This window comes from Schistocerca gregaria, chromosome 5 (assembly GCF_023897955.1).
Source record: "Schistocerca gregaria isolate iqSchGreg1 chromosome 5, iqSchGreg1.2, whole genome shotgun sequence".
In the NCBI taxonomy this organism is placed as follows: Eukaryota; Metazoa; Arthropoda; class Insecta; order Orthoptera; family Acrididae; genus Schistocerca; species Schistocerca gregaria.
The window spans coordinates 477,668,053-477,688,668 of record NC_064924.1 but is presented as its reverse complement, the minus strand read 5'-3'; positions in this window follow the sequence as shown (position 1 = coordinate 477,688,668).

The following is a 20,616-nucleotide window of genomic DNA, read 5'->3' as shown; positions in this document are numbered from 1 at the left end:
CGCGAACATGACTCCGTCCCTTCGGCTTGTGGATGGGGACAATCAGTCATTCCAAGAACGGTGCAGGCAACGGTATACCCGGGGACATCAATTCCTGAAAAATTACAACCCAACACGGTACCAACATTTGTTTAAAGGCTCGATAGAACTCTAATGGTAATCTGTCGATTCCTGGTGATTTATGGGGAGCACCTTTACCAATGGCGTCGAGCACTTCCTCTTCTGTCACTTCTTCCAGTAAAGTCGGTACCATGTCTGGTGGAACTGTACCGTGGACATGTGCTGACACGGAGTCTACCGTCGCCATATCAGAGAGCACTGATGAATAAAGGTGAGCGTAATGTCCATAGAAGGCTTCTGCTATATCTGCTTGTTCTACCACGTGACGACCGTCGTCCGTTATCATGTCGGTTACCAGTGCCCTACGGCGCCTCCTAAGCTCTTGGAGCACCTGGTGCATAGATGGCCTTTCTGATTTTACCATGTCTGGAGCTCGCGACCGTATAACAGCGCCCTGTAAATGATGGTGTGTTGAGGAGACGAGCTGCGCTTTCGCGCGACTGACCATGATCTGCCTGTCAGGTGAGGGCTCCATAGCAAGACATTCCCGTAGGACGGTGTAATAAAAGTTTACTGTGCTCCTCCTCCATGCCGCCGTTTCCCGGCCGTAAGCCATGAAGGCGCGACTAAGAGCAGGCTTCGCACATTCAAGCCACCAACTGAGGGTCGATCGGTAACGACCACGACGTTGTAAGGACGCGTTCCACGACTCTTCTATAGCACCTTTAAATGCCGGCTCGTCCATATGGGCGACGTTCAGTTTCCAGGGGGGGGGGGGGGGGCTACTGCGCCACACACGTGCAAGTTGGAGGGCAATGGAGCAAATATAGGCTGTGTGGTCGGTGAATGCAGTGGGCCAGAGCTCTGCTCCTCTCGTCGCCGTTGAAAGGGTGCTTGTGACATAAATCTTGTCTAACCGACTGGACGAATGACTTGTATAATGGGTGTAGCCAGGAGCTGGGCCATGGATGTGGCGCCAAGTGTCGAGCAGGTGGGGATCACGCACTAGCATTTCCAATTCCGCGCAAGGGACGTGATGTGGCTGCTGATCAGAAGGAGATAATGTACAGTTAAAATCTCCTCCAATCACCATATCGTCCATGCGGCCCACAAATAGACGCGCAATATCTTCAGAAAAAAAGCGGGCCCGATCTCTCCGTCTCCCTGTTCCTGAAGGGGCATATACATTCATGAGTCGTACACATTTGACAGTTACGGCCATGGCTCTCACACTCGGTAAGTGCAGTACGTCCGTAGCCGGCAAGCCTTCCCGTAGCAGGACAGCCACACCACAATCGGTAGAAGAGGCGTGGGAGATGTGGGCGGTATATCCGTAGAAGTCAGGGAAACTAGCGACACATACTTTCTGTAAGAGGGCCACGTCGATGTCCGCCGCATCGAGCATGCGTTGTAGCCTTGTCAGTTTGTGTGGTGCCCTTATCGCCTTGATATTGATTGTGGCGAGGCGAAAAGTGTGCTGCCTAGCCTCTCCACCTAGGGTAGACGCCATGGCAATCGAAGATAACCGCAAGAGATACCGGACCCACCGAACCCGTTACAAATTATGAGTCTTTCACGCTAGGAGTGGCATTCCCAATGCCACCCCCTCCCCTGTCATCCGTGCCCTCTCCAGGAAGTTCCCCAACATCGTCCGACCACAGTAGGTGCAACACGATGCTGTGTAGTTGATCGGCACCTAAATCTCTCTCACGCACGTCGTCTTTGGTAGAGGTAGACGGAGCGCCATCCATCGACGCGAGCTGCTGCATCTGTGGTGCAAGAAGTAACTGGGCACTCGCAGTATGGGCAAGTGATCCGTCTACACCACTTAGATCCTCAGCAGGGACAGCATCCATGCCGTCGGACGAGATGTCACCTTCTGGACCGGCCGTGTGTAGGAGGCAATCATCAGAAGGGGTCCGCCGACGTCGCTTGCGTCGTCGAGGCGAACGTTGCTTTCGAACGTGGACATCCTTATCGTAATGTGGAAGGCAATACAGCGTCGTATCACCTTCCGCTAGGAAAGCCGAAGTCGGGACAATGTTCGCGTCCACGTCCATCGCGTTCTGGATGTTACGTTGCGTCTAGATTCCATGGGACTGTTGCTGCTGTTGTTGCTGTGGTGGGGGCGACATAAGGGTTGGCATCGGGGTCCTTCCTCTTCCTCCCTTGGTCCCTCTGACGTCGATGGATGTGCTCGATCGACCGTTTCATCCTCATCTATGGTGCCATCGTCGTCTGAGCGTATGTGAGGGGCAGGATTGTCGTCCCCATTGGGGAAACGGAGTCTCCCACTAATGTCTGCGTAATTCTACGTTGTAAGTAGCTCGATCTAACATGGCCTTCCTGCCCACATCCGGAACAGGACCGCGATTGACCGTCGTACATGATGATTACACGACAGCCACCGATGTTCAAATAGGACGGCACGTGTTTCTTGAGCACATGTTTAATTTGGCGCACACCATTGTAGTCCTTATACGTCGAAAAAGTTTGCCTCTTTTCTGCAACGTGGCTGATGACATTGCCATATGGTCGGAAGGCGTCCTTGACAACTTCCTCTGGGACCTCGAAGGGGAGCTCAAAAACCCTTACAGTCCTTAGGCCCATGCCTGCATGATCCACCGTCACTGCACCGATATGCCCGTCAGAATGTTTGAATGTGAGTGAGTTCGAATATTTAGACACCACTGTCGCGCAGACCTCTGCACAGATCATTTTAACATAAACCACGCTCGCCGTTATAGAAAAATGTATTCCGACGACAGTCGCCGGATCTAAACGCAGATCGTCGCGTATGAACTGTTCTATTTCATAGGCTTGAGGACGAGCGTGATCTGTTTGGAAAGTAATTTTGATCGTATCGTGGCGCCATGTGTGTGCCATAGTCGCACTGAACTTGGAACTAATACAACTCGCGCCGCGAGAAGGTAAACACAAGCAAGCGCTCACGGTAGCGCACGGCGGGGCGCATCGGACGTCCTCGCCGCACCGCAGCCGAAAGCAGACTGACCATTACATCACTGTGACTGCACTACTCAGCTATTTCGACAATATGTATGCACTACAAGAAGCAACATGCCCCTGTTTTTTTGTATATATAGCGTTGCTCTATATCCCAAATCATCTACTTAGGGAGAAAATTTCGTGCCACGCGTTTATTGAAGTATCAACCTCGATATCTTTTTAACACGAGATGTCATTCCCAAGTGAACATTACGTTCCAAACAGGCAACCGTATAGAAGAAGTGAAGTAAAAAACAAGGAAAGGCCAATCAACAGTCAAAGTCAAAAGCTGCCGTAGCATGGGCAGTCACTATAACATATTGATGACTTTTATGTCGGTTTTAGCAGAACTGAGACCAATCTTCGAAAGAGAGTTGGGGAAGGGCAGCTCTGTAATGTTCAAGAAGGCAACATATGCTTCTTTTCACAATTAACTATGTTTTAAATTTTCCATGTTCATTTCTGCGAGACATGGTGTTAAGAAGAAACTATCAATTCTGCTACATAGGAAATTATTATTAAAATATCCCCCTTAGTGATATGTAGCTGCTAGATGACTGAATATATGATAAATAGCCTCTGAGAAAAGTAAATCTTCAGTGTACGTAGTATGATGAACTGGAAAAAATGCATCTAAGCGTACTGAATATTTAATATTTTATGACAAGTTTAATTTCCCCTTAAATATAAATATGCTTTTTATTCACCTAATCCACAACCACAAGGGAAATGTCGTTTGGGATCTGTGGACATTACATTACCAGATCTGTTCTTATTTTGAAAATATTTTCTGTGCATTCCTGTTTTCTTGCATGTTCTAGTATATTTCTCAAAAAAAAAGCACAAATAAATTTGCTGAACCCACTCTTTTACAGAAAATGTAGTGTCTGAAAAAGAAACACAATTATTGGAAAATTTAAATAACAATTTCGCATCTCTATTTTCAAGATTCAAATTAAAATTCAGAATGTTCATGTTTCATAATTTGCTACTGTTTTTCCTCATAAATTCAAAAGTTCTATGGAGTAACCAACCCACATCCACAGCGGAGCTGTCTGCATGCTTGACCAGCAGCCGGCCGATGTGGCCGAGTGGTTCTAGGCACTTCAGTCTGGAACCGCGCGACCTCTACGGTCGCAGGTTCGAATCCTCCCTCGGGCATGGATGTGTGTGATGTCATTAGGTTAGTTAGGTTTAAGTAGTTCTAAGTTTTCGGGGACTGGTGACCTCAGATGTTAAGGCCCATAGTGCTCAGAGCCATTTGAACCATTTGAACTTGACCAGCATGTGAATGATCCAGGTACAATTTCCTGTGCAGCGTTATTCGTAAGAACCTCCGGAGTTTGAGAGGACGACTGGGAAGAAACTACAAAACATGTAGTAAAATGACACACATCACTGGATGTAATATCTTTTCAAGTTTAGATTAGCAATACTCACAGTCACGTAATTGTAGATTGAACCACTGTGGCGCACCTTTGAGAGAACATGCAAATAAATCACCAGCTCCCTTCTGTAGCATCGAATTAGTTCAGATATGATGACGACAATTCGTTTGTGGGGCGCTCAGCTTCACGATTATCAGCGCTCATACAAATTTCCACAATCCAATCTCACCACTTTCACGAATGATGGCGAAATGATGAGGACAACACAAGCATTCAGTCCCCGGGCAGAAAAACACCCACGACCCGGCCGAGAATCGAACCCGGGACCCTGTGATCCAAAGGCAGCAACCCTAGGCAGAAGAGTACCAGCTGCGGATGAATTAGATAGGCAGTGCAGTTACGGAACCCAATGAACATATTTCCAAAGAGTGCTGTTGCCGTCTCTGCCTAGGCATTTCGTGTCAGCGACTTCAATAAATTGCCGCATCACTAACGGTGGCCACATTGACCGCCGATAGTATAAGTCAAAAACTTAGACAGATACTCTGCCCACTGATATGTGAAATTTTCTGTATGCCTATAAATTTTTTGAAGTTATCTCCTGAAACCCTGGAGACATTTATGAGTAACTCTGTCTGCAATGGGGTTCGTCCTTTTGATGTCAACAGAGGAGCTACTTGAAAGAAAAGTTTGACTTTAAAGTCTGAAAAGCTGTCAACGGCAGAGAGAACCAACAACTCCGAGAGCTGAACCTACACCCTCCCCACCTCATAAGGTGGTCACCATTGGCAGAGGATGACGCTGAGACCAGTCGACAGTGAATATTCGTCAGGTCTGCACCGTGGAGTTGGACTACGTGATAAATATAGATAATACACTATGTGATCAAAAGTACCCGGACACCAGGTTGACAATGACTTACAAGTTCGCCGGCCGCGGTGGTCTCGCGGTTCTAGGCGCGCAGTCCGGAACCGTGCGACTGCTACGGTCGCAGGTTCGAATTCTGCCTCGGGCATGGATGTGCGTGATGTCCTTAGGTTAGTTAGGTTTAAGTAGTTCTAGGGGACTGATGACCACAGCAGTTGAGTCCCATAGTGCTCAGAGCCACTTACAAGCTCGTGGCGCTCTCCATCGGTAATGGTGGAATTCAATACGGAGTTGGCCCACTCTTATCTTTGATGACAGCTTCCGATCTCGCAGGCATACGTTTAATCAGGTGCTGGAAGGTTTCTTGGGGGATGGTAACCCATTCTTCACGGGGTGCTGCTCTGACGAGAGGTATCGATGTCGGTCGATGAGGCCTGGCACGAAGTCGGCGTTCCAAAACATACCAAAGGTGTTCTATAGGATTGTGGTCAGTAATCTGTGGAGGCCAGTCCATTATAGGGATGTTATTGTCATATAACCACTCCACACAGGTGCTCGATCGTGTTGAAAGATGCAATTTCTCTTCAACAGTGGGAAGCAAGAAGGTGCTTAAAACATGAATGTAGGCCTGTGCTGTGATAGTCCCAAGCAAAACAACAAGGGGTGCAAACTCTCCTCATGAAAAACACGACGACAGCATAACATCACCACCTCCGAATTTTACTGTTGGCACTACACACCTGTCAGATGACGTTCACCGGGCATTCGCCATACCCACAGCCTCTGCCATCGGATCGCCACAGTGTGTACCGTGATTGGTCAGTTCACACAACGTTTTTCCACTGCTCAGTCGTCCAATGTTTACGCTCCTTACACCAAGCGAGGCGTCGTTTGGCATTTACCGGCGTAATGTGTGGCTTCTGAGTAGCCACTAGACCATGAAATCCAAGTTTTCTCACCTCCCGCCTAACTGTCATAGTACTTTCAGTGGATCCTGATGCAGTTTGGAATTCCTGTGTGATGGCCTGGATACATGTCGCTCTATTACACATTACGACTCTCTTCAACTGTGGGCGTTTTCTGTCAGTCAACAGACGAGGTCGGCCTGAACGCTATACGTGTCCCTCCACGTTTCCACTTCACTATGACATGCGAAACAGTGGACCTAGAAATGTTTAGGAGTGCGGAAATCTCGCATACAGACTTATGGCACAAGCGACACTCAATCACTTGACCAAGTCCGAGGTCCGTGAGTTACCCGGAGCGTAGCATTGTGCTCTCTCACGATGTCTAATGAGTACTGAGGTCGCTGATATGGAGTACCTGGCAGTAGATAGCAGCACAATGCACGTAATATGAAAAACGTATGTTTTCGGTGGTGTCCGGATACTTTTGATCACATAGTCTATTTTCAAAACATGACATGTATGATACACAGCTTTAATTTACGAAACACACACGCAGAAAGTTTGCCCTTCGGCGGCAAATTACTCAGCACGCTTTCAATGGTGAGGTGCACCTGACGTTGGCACGCATTGCAGGAATTAATTATCAGGCTTTGTCAGTATTAATACTGCTACCTAAACCAAGCTTATTCATGGCCCCGTATTGTGTGAATTAATGATGCCAGTAGAAATACTAACACATTAAATGATAATCACCACAATACACTTAAAATGTTGGCGAACAACTTCCACGGATGACAGTCACGGAACTGGTACAACTCAAGTGCGAGTCTACGCTGCAGTTATACCTCACATAAGGTGCCATTGGCCTTGCCGTGATGGAATGGCTTGAGTGCCTCAGTGATACAGACAGACATACCGTGGATGGAACCACTTCTGAGGGATATTTGTGGAGAGTCCAGACAAACCTATCGCTCATGAAAACGGGTAGCAGCCTTTTCAGAAGCTGTGCGAGGAACGGTCTCGATCGCTTATTGATCTGGCGTTGTAATATTAACCAAGATGGTCTTCCTGTGTTGTTCACGCCGTTGTATTTCCCGAGGATATGCAGCTCTATTTTATGCACTTTGTGTGGAAATTAAACGCGAATGACAAACAGTTCAGACGTGACGAGGGTAGAATTTTTTTTAATACGATGCTACAGAATAATGTTAAAAGTTTGACGGGTGTGTCAGGTAAGTACTAAACTGGTACTGAGCAGAATCGGGTAGAAAAGAAATTTATAGCGCAACTCGATTAAAAGAAGGGTCGGTTGATAAAATACATCATGAGGCATGAAGGAAGCGTCAGTTTGGTAAAGGAGGGAAGTTGTGTGTGTATGTCAGGGGGGAGGGGGGGGGGGGGGGGATTGTTGAGCCAGACCAACGCTTGTGTATGGAAAGCCCGTCCAAATGGCTGTAGCATGAGATGGTTATTTCGAGATGAAGAGCATTCACAGGATATATTAGACTGAAGAGATCCATCAAACCAGTCTTCGGATTGAAGACCACAACACCAACGTCACGTTGAGCGAACGGTACCCTCTCTTCACTGCAGGAATCCAACTGAAAAGTACACGAAGCGAAAATGCAGAAAGAACGATGCCAGAAGCTGAAAGAAAAGTTAGGTTCCACAGCCGTCTCGCAAGGTATGATACTATATAATCATGTTTCGGATCTTGTAGCTCTTCTTACTTTCCCTGCCGCAAAGAAAAATTGCACATGTTTCAGCCCTATGTGTACTATCTTCACTGTTCCTTGTATCTGTGTTTCACCATTTTATACAATTATTTTTTTATTTTATAACCAAAAAACAATTTTCTACCCTCACCTGTCGGCGTGCTGACTGGTATTGGACGAGTAGTTATGAAGCCTCCGGTAGTTTGAATTTTTGGAGAAGAAAGTTGAAGTGGGGTGTAAGTAGTAAATGGATTAGAGGAGAGAGAATATCAGAGGTAGCAATTTCTAAATTTCAGTGTCAGATAGGGTACTAGGGAGTAAAATAGAGTCATCACTCAGACGACGTCATGATAAAAAACATTGTTATTGAGCAGAGTGGAGCAGTCTCGTACGAACAACTTTCAGACTAGGTCGGTTGAAAAGTCAATTAGAAAGAAAAGAGTTCTGCTGCTAGATATCAGTCATAGCAGGGGTGTAGGGTGAATGCTTCAGTAGTAGTAGTAGTAGTAGTACAGTTTTATTTCTTGGTAGAAAATGCTGTTTTGCGTGTCATGTTATTTTTTCTTGGTAACTTAGACCTCTTTTTACAAGGATATAGGACGTTTCAAAGTATTTATAAATTTAGATCAATTTAAAATAAGCTAATTCGTTTACACATATATTTATAGACTTCTAATTAGAGACAATCATTAGATTTACTCCTGGTATACAATACTTTTTTTAGAACTAACTTATTAATTAATATAATGCCACATTGTTCACTCATATGTCACTATCAGTCACTGCACACGCTATACACACATTATTTCATAATACTTCACTCACAACACACACACACACACACACACACACACACACACACACACACACACTGGTGACCTGTGGGCCATTTTCTGTAATGCTACTTTCTATTTGCTATCCTGAAATCTGAGTCAGCATCCGTCCATAATGAGTGAGATGTTGAGCTCAGAAAGAGGAAGAGCTGTTAGTATTGTGCTATGCATAGCTTAGGGGTAAGTACTTCTAGAAAGGAAAAAATGAAGAAAAAGAAACAAAGTGAAGATGTTATATGGAATGTTGGATATTTTATAATCATTATTATGTTTATTTGTATAGCCTTTCTTATCAAACCACTACTCTGTTTTAGCTAATTAATCCTTCAACGTATAAAATGTATAGGTAATTTTTAGCGGCCTTTTTAAATAAGTTTGTTTTTGCAGTTTATTTAATCTCTTTTGGTAATTCATTGTACAGTTTTATTTGCTGTTTTGCGTGTCATGTTTATTTTTTCTTGGTAAATGTAAGCTGAGTCTATCCCTTGTTGCATGGTCATGGACAGAGATGTTTGTGCAGTAATTACCAATGTTATTTTTGATGTGTACAACTTACTGGTAAATATATTCACATGGGGCAGTTAAAATCCCCAGTGTTCAGAACATATCTTTACAATGAGCTCGACTAGTATTTTTGGTTATTATTCTTATGGCTCTTTTATGGAGTTTGAAAATTGTGTTCATATTTTGTGCATTTTTTCCCAAAAAAGAATGCCATAGCTAAGAATTGTGTGTACATATGAATAATATGTAACTAAAAGACACTGCATGTTACACACTGATGATAGGATTCTAAGGGCATAACATGCTGATGACATACTGTTTGCGAGTACCTTTGTATGTTCATATCACTTCAGCTGAGAATCAGTATTCATTCCTAGAAATTTTGCATTTCTTACGCAGTCTATGCAGGTGCCATTGACATTTCTCCTCTTGAAAACGAAATTCATACAGGGAAAACTAGCTGCGGAATGCTATGTCATATGTGCCGTGGATCCTAGTGCAAAGCACAGCCAGGTGAAAGTGAACACAGGGGGCTCACTAGGCTGTTGCACTAAGCACTGCACCATCGGGATACGTTGCTTATCGCAACTGCGCCGACCATCTCGGACCGCCTGTCGTCCGACCTCGCACTTCATAGGACGCCACACGTTCACAGACAGCGTCCATCTCCTCCAAGCTCACTACTTCGAGATTGCGGCAGGAGGTCGAATGTACTTGTGCATCCGCACTGGAGGTGGTGGACTCTTCGCCCATCGAGGAGATCCCGGGTTCGACTCCCGGTCTGCCACACATTTTCACTTGTCGCCGCCGGCCGCGGTGGTCTCGCGGTTCTAGGCGCGCAGTCCGGAACCGCGCGACTGCTACGGTCGCAGGTTCGAATCCTGCCTCAGGCATGGATGTGTGTGATGTCCTTAGGTTAGTTAGGTTTAAGTAGTTCTAAGTTCTAGGGGACTGATGACCACAGCAGTTGAGTCCCATAGTGCTCAGAGCCATTTGAACCATTTTTGAACTTGTCGCCGCTGATCCCACATAAAATCCCGAAGCAGCTCACATCAATAATTCCTTTCCTTTCCTGTCTCCCCCCTGAACCTTCAATTTACATCTTGTCTCACAGTTGCGTATTCCGTGTGATGTCTGTTCTTTCGAACATGTTCGACGCTCATTCATATAATTTAACATTTTAACAGTATTTTCATTGCGCCTGTTTCCGACTTATCGTCTCCTCTAAGCGCGACTAACTAATTAATTCGAAATAATCGTAGACGCGAACGAGGTGAATATAAACATTTTTTTTTAGTTTGGCTATTTGCTTGTGACGTAGGGTCTTACTAAATGTAACTCCAAAAGTTACTATGAAAGTTTGTTGAGTAAATAACTATAACCAAGAATTTACCATATTTCTCGTTCAAGTCATGAACTGATCAACTGAATCTGCAGTAAATGGAACCGACCAAAGGTGACGCAGTGGTTAGCACACTGAACTCGCATTCGGGAGGACGACGGTTCAATCCCGCGTCCGGCCATCCTGATTTAGGTTTTCCGTGATTTCCCTAAATCACTCAGGGTAAATGCCGGGATGGTTCCTCTGAAAGGGCACGGCCGACTTCCTTCCCCATTCTTCCCTAATCCGATGAGACCGATGACCACGCTGTCTGGTCTCCTTCCCCAAAACCAACCAACCAACCAGTAAATGAAATTCTGCAGACTTAGCTAAACATAAACAGTCGCGAATAAAAGATGATTGCATCTGCTCAGTAACGATATAATTCAATAGCTTTTATTTCGATAAATGCGTCGGCAAACTTTTCGTATTTTTAAAATTTGAGGAACGAAATATTACCTCTTGTCACATATCTTCTCTTCTAACCACACGATCCTCAATGCTTGAACATAACAATCAAAAAATGTTGACTGTAAACGCCATAATCAAAAATTTGCGGGTACTCCGTAATCCACATACAAAAGAAACGGACGCATCAGTTGACCCTGATGAAGTATTACATTTAGTTAAATCATGCGCTGTCCATCTCATTTATGCTCTAAAACCATTAGCTTTCTAAATAGGGTTACATACGGTGACTAACACATTGACTCAGTATACAACTACGCCTATTGTCGGAAGTGCGATCGTATGTGGTATCAAGCGAAATTCGTGACTGAACTTAGGAGCTCTTAGCAGGGCAGATGCAGCATGATGTCTCGGATTGCCGGCCGCTGTGGCCGAGTCGTTCTAGGCGCTTCAGTCCGGAACCGCGCGACCGCTACGGTCGCAGGTTCGAATCCTGCCTCGGGCATGGATGTGTGTGATGTCCTTAGGTTAGTTAGGTTTAAGCAGTTTTAAGTCTAGAGGATTGATGACCTCGATGTTAAGTCCCATAGTGCTTAGAGCCATTTGAACCATTTTGTCTGGATGGACAGACATTAGTAGATGTAGAAGTAACTTCAGTGTGCTCCAGGGAAGTGTGTTGGGGCCCTTGTTTTTCATGTTGTATATGAATGATATGACTGCAAATACTGATAATAAACTAATAATTTTCATAGATGATGAATTTATCTATAATGAAGTACTGTCTATTCTCAGAAGGAAGTCAGTCGTTTACTTGAATATGACTTCTCCTCCCCTTATTGTGTTACAAAGAAGTGGGAGCCTGAATCACACCCACGTCCTTGTTCCATTATTTAACTTGTTGGGCATAACTGAAACGAGCGAACGTGAGTTTTTGTGAGAGTAGCCAGTACCTTTCTGCTACCGCAGTTTTCGTCTGCTCCTCCAGTTTTGTCAATTGGCGTAGGGGAAACAGAAGGGCAGGGGGGTGTAGATTGGATATCAGAGGTGGTACAACAGCACACGAAAGAGTTAGGTTGGCGGGTACGACGTCCGAATTTTTGGTATCCCACTCCACTACAGGGGTAGCGGAAGTCGTTGGGCTGGGGGCTAAAAGGATTACTGTTCGGCTGGAGCTTGTTAAGTACGGACCGATCTGTAGGTTGCCCACGGATGGGAATATTTGAAATATTTATGGTGCCAATTTCTGTCATTTCTTTGCAGTTTCTTTTAGAATCAGGGGTACTCATATTAGTTAGGGTGGTAAAAAATTTCGTGTGAAGTTTCAATGTCATTTTTTGAATTTTGGTATGAATATTGAAGACTTGAATGAGCTAGGTTCCACGTGCGATGTAGAATAAAAGAGACAGTTTCTCAGGTTGACATGGCAGTTATTCATTCTAAAAATATATAGTAAATTTATTAGACGGAATTGTGAGAACTGCGAGTTTGCAGTTTTGATTTGTTCATGAGCTTTGATAGAAATAATTTGTGTATGAATGAGTTAGGTTCCACATGTACAGCAGAACAGAAAAGACTTAGCTTCCCAGGCCGCTTTGGTAGTGTATTTATTCTAAAAATATGTAGTACAGTTATTAAAAGTAACTGTGAGACCCGTAAGTTTAGAACTTAAACTCTATGGCTTTGCACAGCCACAATGCCACGTGGTTGAAAACCTAATCTAAGCCCATTTTCTGAATCTTCCGTTGTAAATTAATGTCTTTTCATTGTGGGATTCCGGATTTGAACTTGGAGTGAACATATTAAAAATATACTACCACTGTTTTTTCTAAATTATTTGGTGTTTCGGCAATAGCCCAGTTTATACTTTAAAGTATTTTCGCGATTTGTTGTACTTGATCACATTTAAATCAGCCTCACATGAAATTGTCGTTAAATGCCAACGCCTTCAGCCTTCGAGGATTATTTGTATGTTTGACAGTTTTTCACGAAGCTATAGCCGGGGTTTTCATTGTACTCCTTGCTCCTTATGCGTCCTCGTGCTGATCAGTTCACGGTCTATCTTTTAGACCTAGCGCAGATACTCTCCGCCGAATAGTCACTGGATTTTGTTTAGTGTCTAGCAATAGTAGTAGAATATTTATTCTGGCTGTCGTGGAAAGTGCAAGTATAAAAATGTACATTAGTTTGCCGAATTCCCGTTTCCTTTGACCATCCTGACCACCCCACAACAGTATGTGGATTTGATGCCTTAAGGTAATTCATTAAAGGTTCATGTAATCCAGAGGATCAGAATTTATTAATAATTCAATACTGTTGTGTGATTAGACTAGGTCGGCAGATAATCTGGCTGTTGAATAAGTCTTTTGTCTCGTTTGTTAAAATATTCCACGATTTCTATAATACGATGCTATCCACTTATTTAACGTATTTGTGGTACGCTAAATTGAGAGATTAATGAAATCAAACTTCATATTCTATTCCCTAAATTAATCCTGCTAAATTTGAAAGACAGTATTGCGTTGCGCGTTTCTTTAAATGCTGCGATTAGGTTCTAAAGAAAAGTTGAGAGTAAACGACAGTTAAATGGAAAATAAAGTTAATGCTTAGAGGAACGGAGACTGAAATTAAGTATAATCGTCCTCTACCATTTTAAATGTAACCGTTCCACATTTTCGCAAGCCATTCTAGAATATTGCTCAAGTGTATGGGACCCGTACCAATTAGGACTAACAGTGGTACAGAACGTACACGGAGAAGGGCAGCATGGAGGGCCACATGTTTGTTTGACCTGCGGGAGAGCTTCAAAGTGATGCTAAAAACTTGAAATGCAGACGCTTCAACATAGTAGCGAACTATTCTTAAAACCTATATACAGAATTTTAGAAGAAGCCTTAAGAAAGGACTATAGGAATATACTAAAAGCCTCTACGTATTGCTCCCGCAGGAATCGCGAAGACAAGATCAGGCTAATTACAGAGGCATTTTAAGCAGTTATTCTTCCTGCTCTCCGTGTGAAAATGGAGCATAAAAATGTACTAATTAGTGGTACCATTGGAGGTGTCCGCCCCCTGTAGCTGAGTGGTCAGCGCGACAGACTGTCAATTCTATGGGTCCCGGTTCGATTTCCGGCTAGTCGAAGATTTTCTCCGCTCAGGGACTGGGTGTTGTGTTGTCCTAATCATCTTCATTTCATCCCTATCGACGCGCAAGTCGCCGAAGTGGCGTCCAATCGAAAGACTTGCACCCGGCGAACGGTCTACCCGATGGGAGGCCCTAGTCACACGACATTTACACTATTGGCCACTAAAATTGCTACACCAAGAAGAAATGCAGATGATAAACGAGTATTCATTGGACAAATATATTATACTAGAACTAACATGTGATTACATTTTCACGCAATTTGGGTGCATAGATCCTGAGAAATCAGTACCCACCTCTGGCCGTAATAATGTCCTTGATACCCCTGGGCATTAAGTCAAACACAGCTTGGATGCCGTGTACAGGTACAGCTGCCCATGCAGCTTCAACACGATACCACCGTTCATCAAGAGTAGTGACTGGCGTATTGTGACGAGCCAGTTGCTCGCCCACGATTGATCAGACGTTTTCAATTGGTGAGAGGTCTGGAGAATGTGCACGCCAGGGCAGCAGTCGAACATTTTCTGTATCCAGAAAGTCCCGCACAGGACCTGCAACATGCGGTCGTGCATTATCCTGGTGATTTCACAGGGATCGAATGAAGGGTAGAGCCACAGGTGGTAACACATCTGAAATGTAACGTCCACTGTTCAAAGTGCCGTCAATGCAAACAAGAGGTGACCGAGACGCGTAACCAATGGCACCCCATACCATCTCTCCGGGTGATACGCCAGTATGACGATGACGAATAGACGCTTCCAATGTGCGTTCACCGCGATGTCGCCAAACACGGATGCGACCATCATGATGCTGTAAACATAACCTGGATTCATCCGAAAAAATGACGTTTTGCCATTCGTGCACCCAGGTTCGTCGTTGAGTACACCATCGCAGGAGCTTCTGTCTGTGATGCAGCGTCAAGGGTAACCGGAGCCACGGTCTCCGAGCTGATAGTCCACGCTGCTGCAAACGACGCCCAACTGTTCGTGCAGATGGTTGTTGTCTTGAAAACGTCCCCATCTTTTGACTCAGGGATCTAGACGTGGCTGCAAGATCCGTTACAGCCATGCGGATAAGATGCCTATCATCTCGATTGCTAGTGATACGAGGCCGTTGGGATCCAGCACGGCGTTCCGTATTACCCCCCTGAACCAACCGATTCAGCTAACAGTCATTGGATCTCGACCAACGAGAGCAGCAATGTCGCGATACGATAAACCGCAATCGCGATAGGCTAAAATCCGACCTTTATCAAAGTCGGAAACGTGGTAGTATGCATTTCTCGTCCTTACACGAGACATCACAACAACGTTTCACCAGGCAACGCCGGTCAACTGCTGTTTGTGTATGAGAAATCGGTTGGAAGCTTTCCCCATGTCAGCAAGTTGTCGGTGCCGCCACCGGCGCCAATCTTGTGTGAATGCTCTGAAAAGCTAATCATTTGCATATGTAAGCATCTTCTTCCTGTCGGTTAAATTTCGCGTATGTAGCACGTCATCTTCGTGGTGTAGCAATTTTAATGGGCAGTAGTGTACATTTAGCATTGGAGGTACTCTTCGCGATGTGCTTCATGTGGTTTGCAGAGTATGGCTGTAGATGATATATTTTGCCGAAGTAAACAAATAGGTCAAGATAGCTGATCCTTGAGAACACACATCGTTAAAATACCTCACAGAACGAAAAAAAAGGGCAGAGACAACGATATTCGTTAGACTTTCTCGTGTTAACAGTATTTACCTGTACTTTGAACACCGATTAACAGATTTTCGATTGCAGCTGAAGTTTAAACTCCGAGAACAAGCGTGCACCGAGCCACGCCCTTAATGCGTCCGCCTTATCAAGCATACCGAGGGAAACGCAAGGCTATGGCGCAACTGTCAGGCAGTTTCGTCAACCTATAAGGTCACACAAAATATCTTCTAAGTTGTGAGTTTGCTCAATCGAAATAACAGACGCTGGTAAGGAGCAACAAAATTTTTATTTTCAATATTTCATACAATTATAGACCAATTTAAAAACTGAAAAGATGTTATAATCTACTCCTTAAGAGGTATAATCCTACGTTACAGGCTTAAGACAAGTATTAAAGTCAGAAACTGTGTAACACCTTGAGGCACCGTAACTCATTGTGCGCGTAATAGCCCCAGGGTGGATTTCTCTATTTCAAACTGACCCTAACGCTCGATACCACTTTTTATCGATATTAGCACAGTTCTCAGCTCTTCCTGCGGTGCTTTTTATTATATTTAGTCATCATTTCTATTCCTTTATCCTACTGGATAAAAATGATAATCTTCAATATACTTTTTATACGGAAATAAGGGCTTTCTGAAAGCTAGTCATCCAGGCATTTTTAATCCCAAATTAAAATGAAACCAAGCGTTACTGGCTCAAACTAAATTGACAGTCGGCGCGGTGGCTGATCAGAGTGACAGTAAATAGGAAATTGTTGCTTCCATCAGCCACCGCGCCGAGTGTCAACTTAGTTTGCGCAATTTGTAAAAGTATCATCAATGTCAATACCAGTTATATTTTGGAATAATTCATATTTTTAAATGTATGAAATTATTATCTCAGTTTACATTTCAGTTCCAATGTAACATCGTTGAAGTGAGCTTTGTGACACAATTGTCAGCTGTTAATCATGTGGTAGTAACATGGTGGTAAAGAAAGAAGGGAGTCGTCATTGCATCACAAACTCTGTTGCCGACGTCCGCCGTCTTAAATAGCCCAAAAAATTAGGTACACCCCATTTATACCTCCGTGGTTTACCACGGTAATACTTCCCCGTAATATCACTCTGAGGTATCCGTGCCCAGTTTCGACCGTTGGGAATATCCATTCACTTTTGTGGTCGTAACCCAAATAGCATCCTTTGATTGTGTGGAGGCGTAGTAGTTTTATAAAAAATGCCTGCTTCCGCTGTTTAAGGGTGTACTAATCGATCCGATCGTAATCTACACTCCTGGAAATGGAAAAAAGAACACATTGACACCGGTGTGTCAGACCCACCATACTTGCTCCGGACACTGCGAGAGGGCTGTACAAGCAATGATCACACGCACGGCACAGCGGACACACCAGGAACCGCGCTGTTGGCCGTCGAATGGCGCTAGTTGCGCAGCATTTGTGCACCGCCGCCGTCAGTGTCAGCCAGTTTGCCGTGGCATACGGAGCTCCATCGCAGTCTTTAACACTGGTAGCATGCCGCGACAGCGTGGACGTGAACCGTATGTGCAGTTGACCGACTTCGAGCGAGGGCGTATAGCGGGCATGCGGGAGGCTGGGTGGACGTACCGCCGAATTGCTCAACACGTGGGGCGTGAGGTCTCCACAGTACATCGATGTTGTCGCCAGTGGTCGGCGGAAGGTGCACGTGCCCGTCGACCTGGGACCGGACCGCAGCGACGCACGGATGCACGCCAAGACCGTAGGATCCTACGCAGTGCCGTAGGGGACCGCACCGCCACTTCCCAGCAAATTAGGGACATTGTTGCTCCTGGGGTATCGGCGAGGTCCATTCGCAACCGTCTCCATGAAGCTGGGTTACGGTCCCGCACACCGTTAGGCCGTCTTCCGCTCACGCCCCAACATCGTGCAGCCCGCCTCCAGTGGTGTCGCGACAGGCGTGAATGGAGGGACGAATGGAGACGTGTCGTCATCAGCAATGAGAGTCGCTTCTGCCTAGCTGCCAATGATGGTCATATGCGTGTTTGGCGCCGTGCAGGTGAGCGCCACAATCAGGACTGCATACGACCGAGGCACACAGGGCCAACACCCGGCATCATGGTGTGGGGAGCGATCTCCTGCACTGGCCGTACACCTCTGGTGATCGTCGAGGGGACACTGAATAGTGCACGGTACATCCAAACCGTCATCGAACCCATCGTTCTACCATTCCTAGACCGGCAAGGGAACTTGCTGTTCCAACAGGACAATGCACGTCCGCATGTACCCCGTGCCACCCAACGTGCTCTAGAAGGTGTAAGTCACTACCCTGGCCAGCAAGATCTCCGGATCTGTCCCCCATTGAGCATGTTTGGGACTGGATGAAGCGTCGTCTCACGCGGTCTGCACGTCCAGCACGAACGCTGGTCCAACTGAGGCGCCAGGTGGAAATGGCATGGCAAGCCGTTCCACAGGACTACATCCAGCATCTCTACGATCGTCTCCATGGGAGAATAACAGCCTGCATTGCTGCGAAAGGTGGATATACACTGTACTAGTGCCGACATTGTGCATGCTCTGTTGCCTGTGTCCATGTGCCTGTGGTTCTGTCAGTGTGATCATGTGATGTATCTGACCCCAGGAATGTGTCAATAAAGTTTCCCCTTCATGGGACAATGAATTCATGGTGTTCTTATTTCAATTTCCAGGAGTGTATGATTGCGCTGTTTATTTTTATTCGTTCCTGTATTTTTTTCCATTGCCTTCAAAACTGCAAACTCTCCGACATCCGAGCCACACTGTAGCAACGGTCTGGTCCGCGCACAACACACGGCTGCGTGACCGCCCTGGTTGTTGCTGTAGCATCTCATCTCATGTCCTAAATTCCTCCCACTGATAATAAATTAGTCATTCTTCCCATTTCCTCGCTCTTTAATAAAGATTCTCGTTAGAACATCCGCGGTCGTGTGTGTGTGACTTTTGTAAGTCTGATTGCATAAACGTGTGAGTGTACTTTTCTTGCTTTAAAAAAAGTCTTTGACCCAAAACGTATGTGAACAATCTTTCCGTCTTGCCTGCCTACTGCTGGGTGTGTGAGCAGCAATGTAACAGCTTCGCAGTGTAGTTATTCCCTCATGAAGTTTGTTGTAAATGGACCACTGCACTTCAATAGGAACAATGATGTACAAAATTACAGTACCATGTCGCGTGACTAGGACCTACCGTCAGGTAGACAGTTTGCCGGGTGCAAGTCTTTCGATTTGACGCCACTTCGTCGAGTAAAAAAAAAAAAAAAAAAAAAATCAAATGTGTGTGAAATCTTATGGGACTTAACTGCTAAGGTCATCAGTCCCTAAGCTTACGCACTACTTAAGCTAAATTATCCTAAGGACAAACACACACACCCATGCCCGAGGGAGGACTGTAACCTCCGCCGGGATCAGACGCACAGTCCACAACTGCAGTGCTTAGGGAGTTAAGCTTGATGGGGATGAAATGATGATGATTAGTACAACACAACACCCAGTCCCTGAGCGGAAAATACATCTGACCCAGCCGAGGATCGAACCCGGGCCCTCAGGATTAACATTCTGTCGCGCTGACCATTTATTTTTTTATTTGTTATAATAAAAATTTGTAGACTGCCAAATAACATTGTAAATTTAATAAACGTTCATCTGATTACACGTATTTTTCCCATTACATCAACTGTAATATAAATAGTAAAGATAATGACTGTGTTAGAAATAAAAAAAAAAAAAAAAACGTGGACGAGCGGGACTCGATCCAGCGAAGCAGCGAGTACGGGCTTTGAACGCTAACCAATTTTTTTAAATTTTTAGACCGCTTTTTTACACTATAGAACATTTATTTATTAGTAGTCTATTTGGATACAAAATTAGGCAGTTCACAAAACCACTCAGCTACCGGGGGCGAACATTTGGTATATTAAGGTTGTCTGTTGCACAAACAGGGGTCCACAGTGCTCCAACAAAAATTTTGATCACTTACCCAGTGACATAAGATATCAGATAACAGTAAAGTAAAATATGAAACTAAAACGAAAACGTTTCTCTTTGACAACGCCTTTTATTCGACAAAAGACTATTTACTGTCGTAATGTACACTTGGCGATGACTATGAACTACTTTAATTAAAAACAAAAATACTAATATGTGATCAAAATGGAGGCATACTTCGAAAAATAACTGTTGTTAATATAAAATGAATCGTTCCACACCATTAAGATTTTTCGTGCAAATGATACGTGGAACATGAAACTCTCAAACTACCTAACTAATTGTTGGTATACCACAAAGCATGGGACAGTCATCAATACTTTGAAACCCTCAAACTGAAAATCAAAAGTAGAAAGAAGCAGATGATCAAAGCACATGTACGTTCCAATTGCGATTAGATATTCCTGGCAAACTTACAGAGTTACTGACAAGGGATATTTCGGGAAAAGAAGCAGGTTGCTGTTGGAAAGGTAGGCCTGTATGTTACTTCGGTTATAGGTCATCATAACTAACAAAACGACATGCATACGTGTTAAAGCAAAATATCCATTTTATGGGGGTATAAGAGTTTCAGACTATTCCTTTAATCACATGTATAGTATTGCACAATTCTAGAACATGTTTCGAAAATTTGTATCGCTTTTTTACCCTTTAAATTGCTATTGTTCCACACACTGAATGCCGCATCACAGTAAATTTTCAGAATGAGAAAATGCGT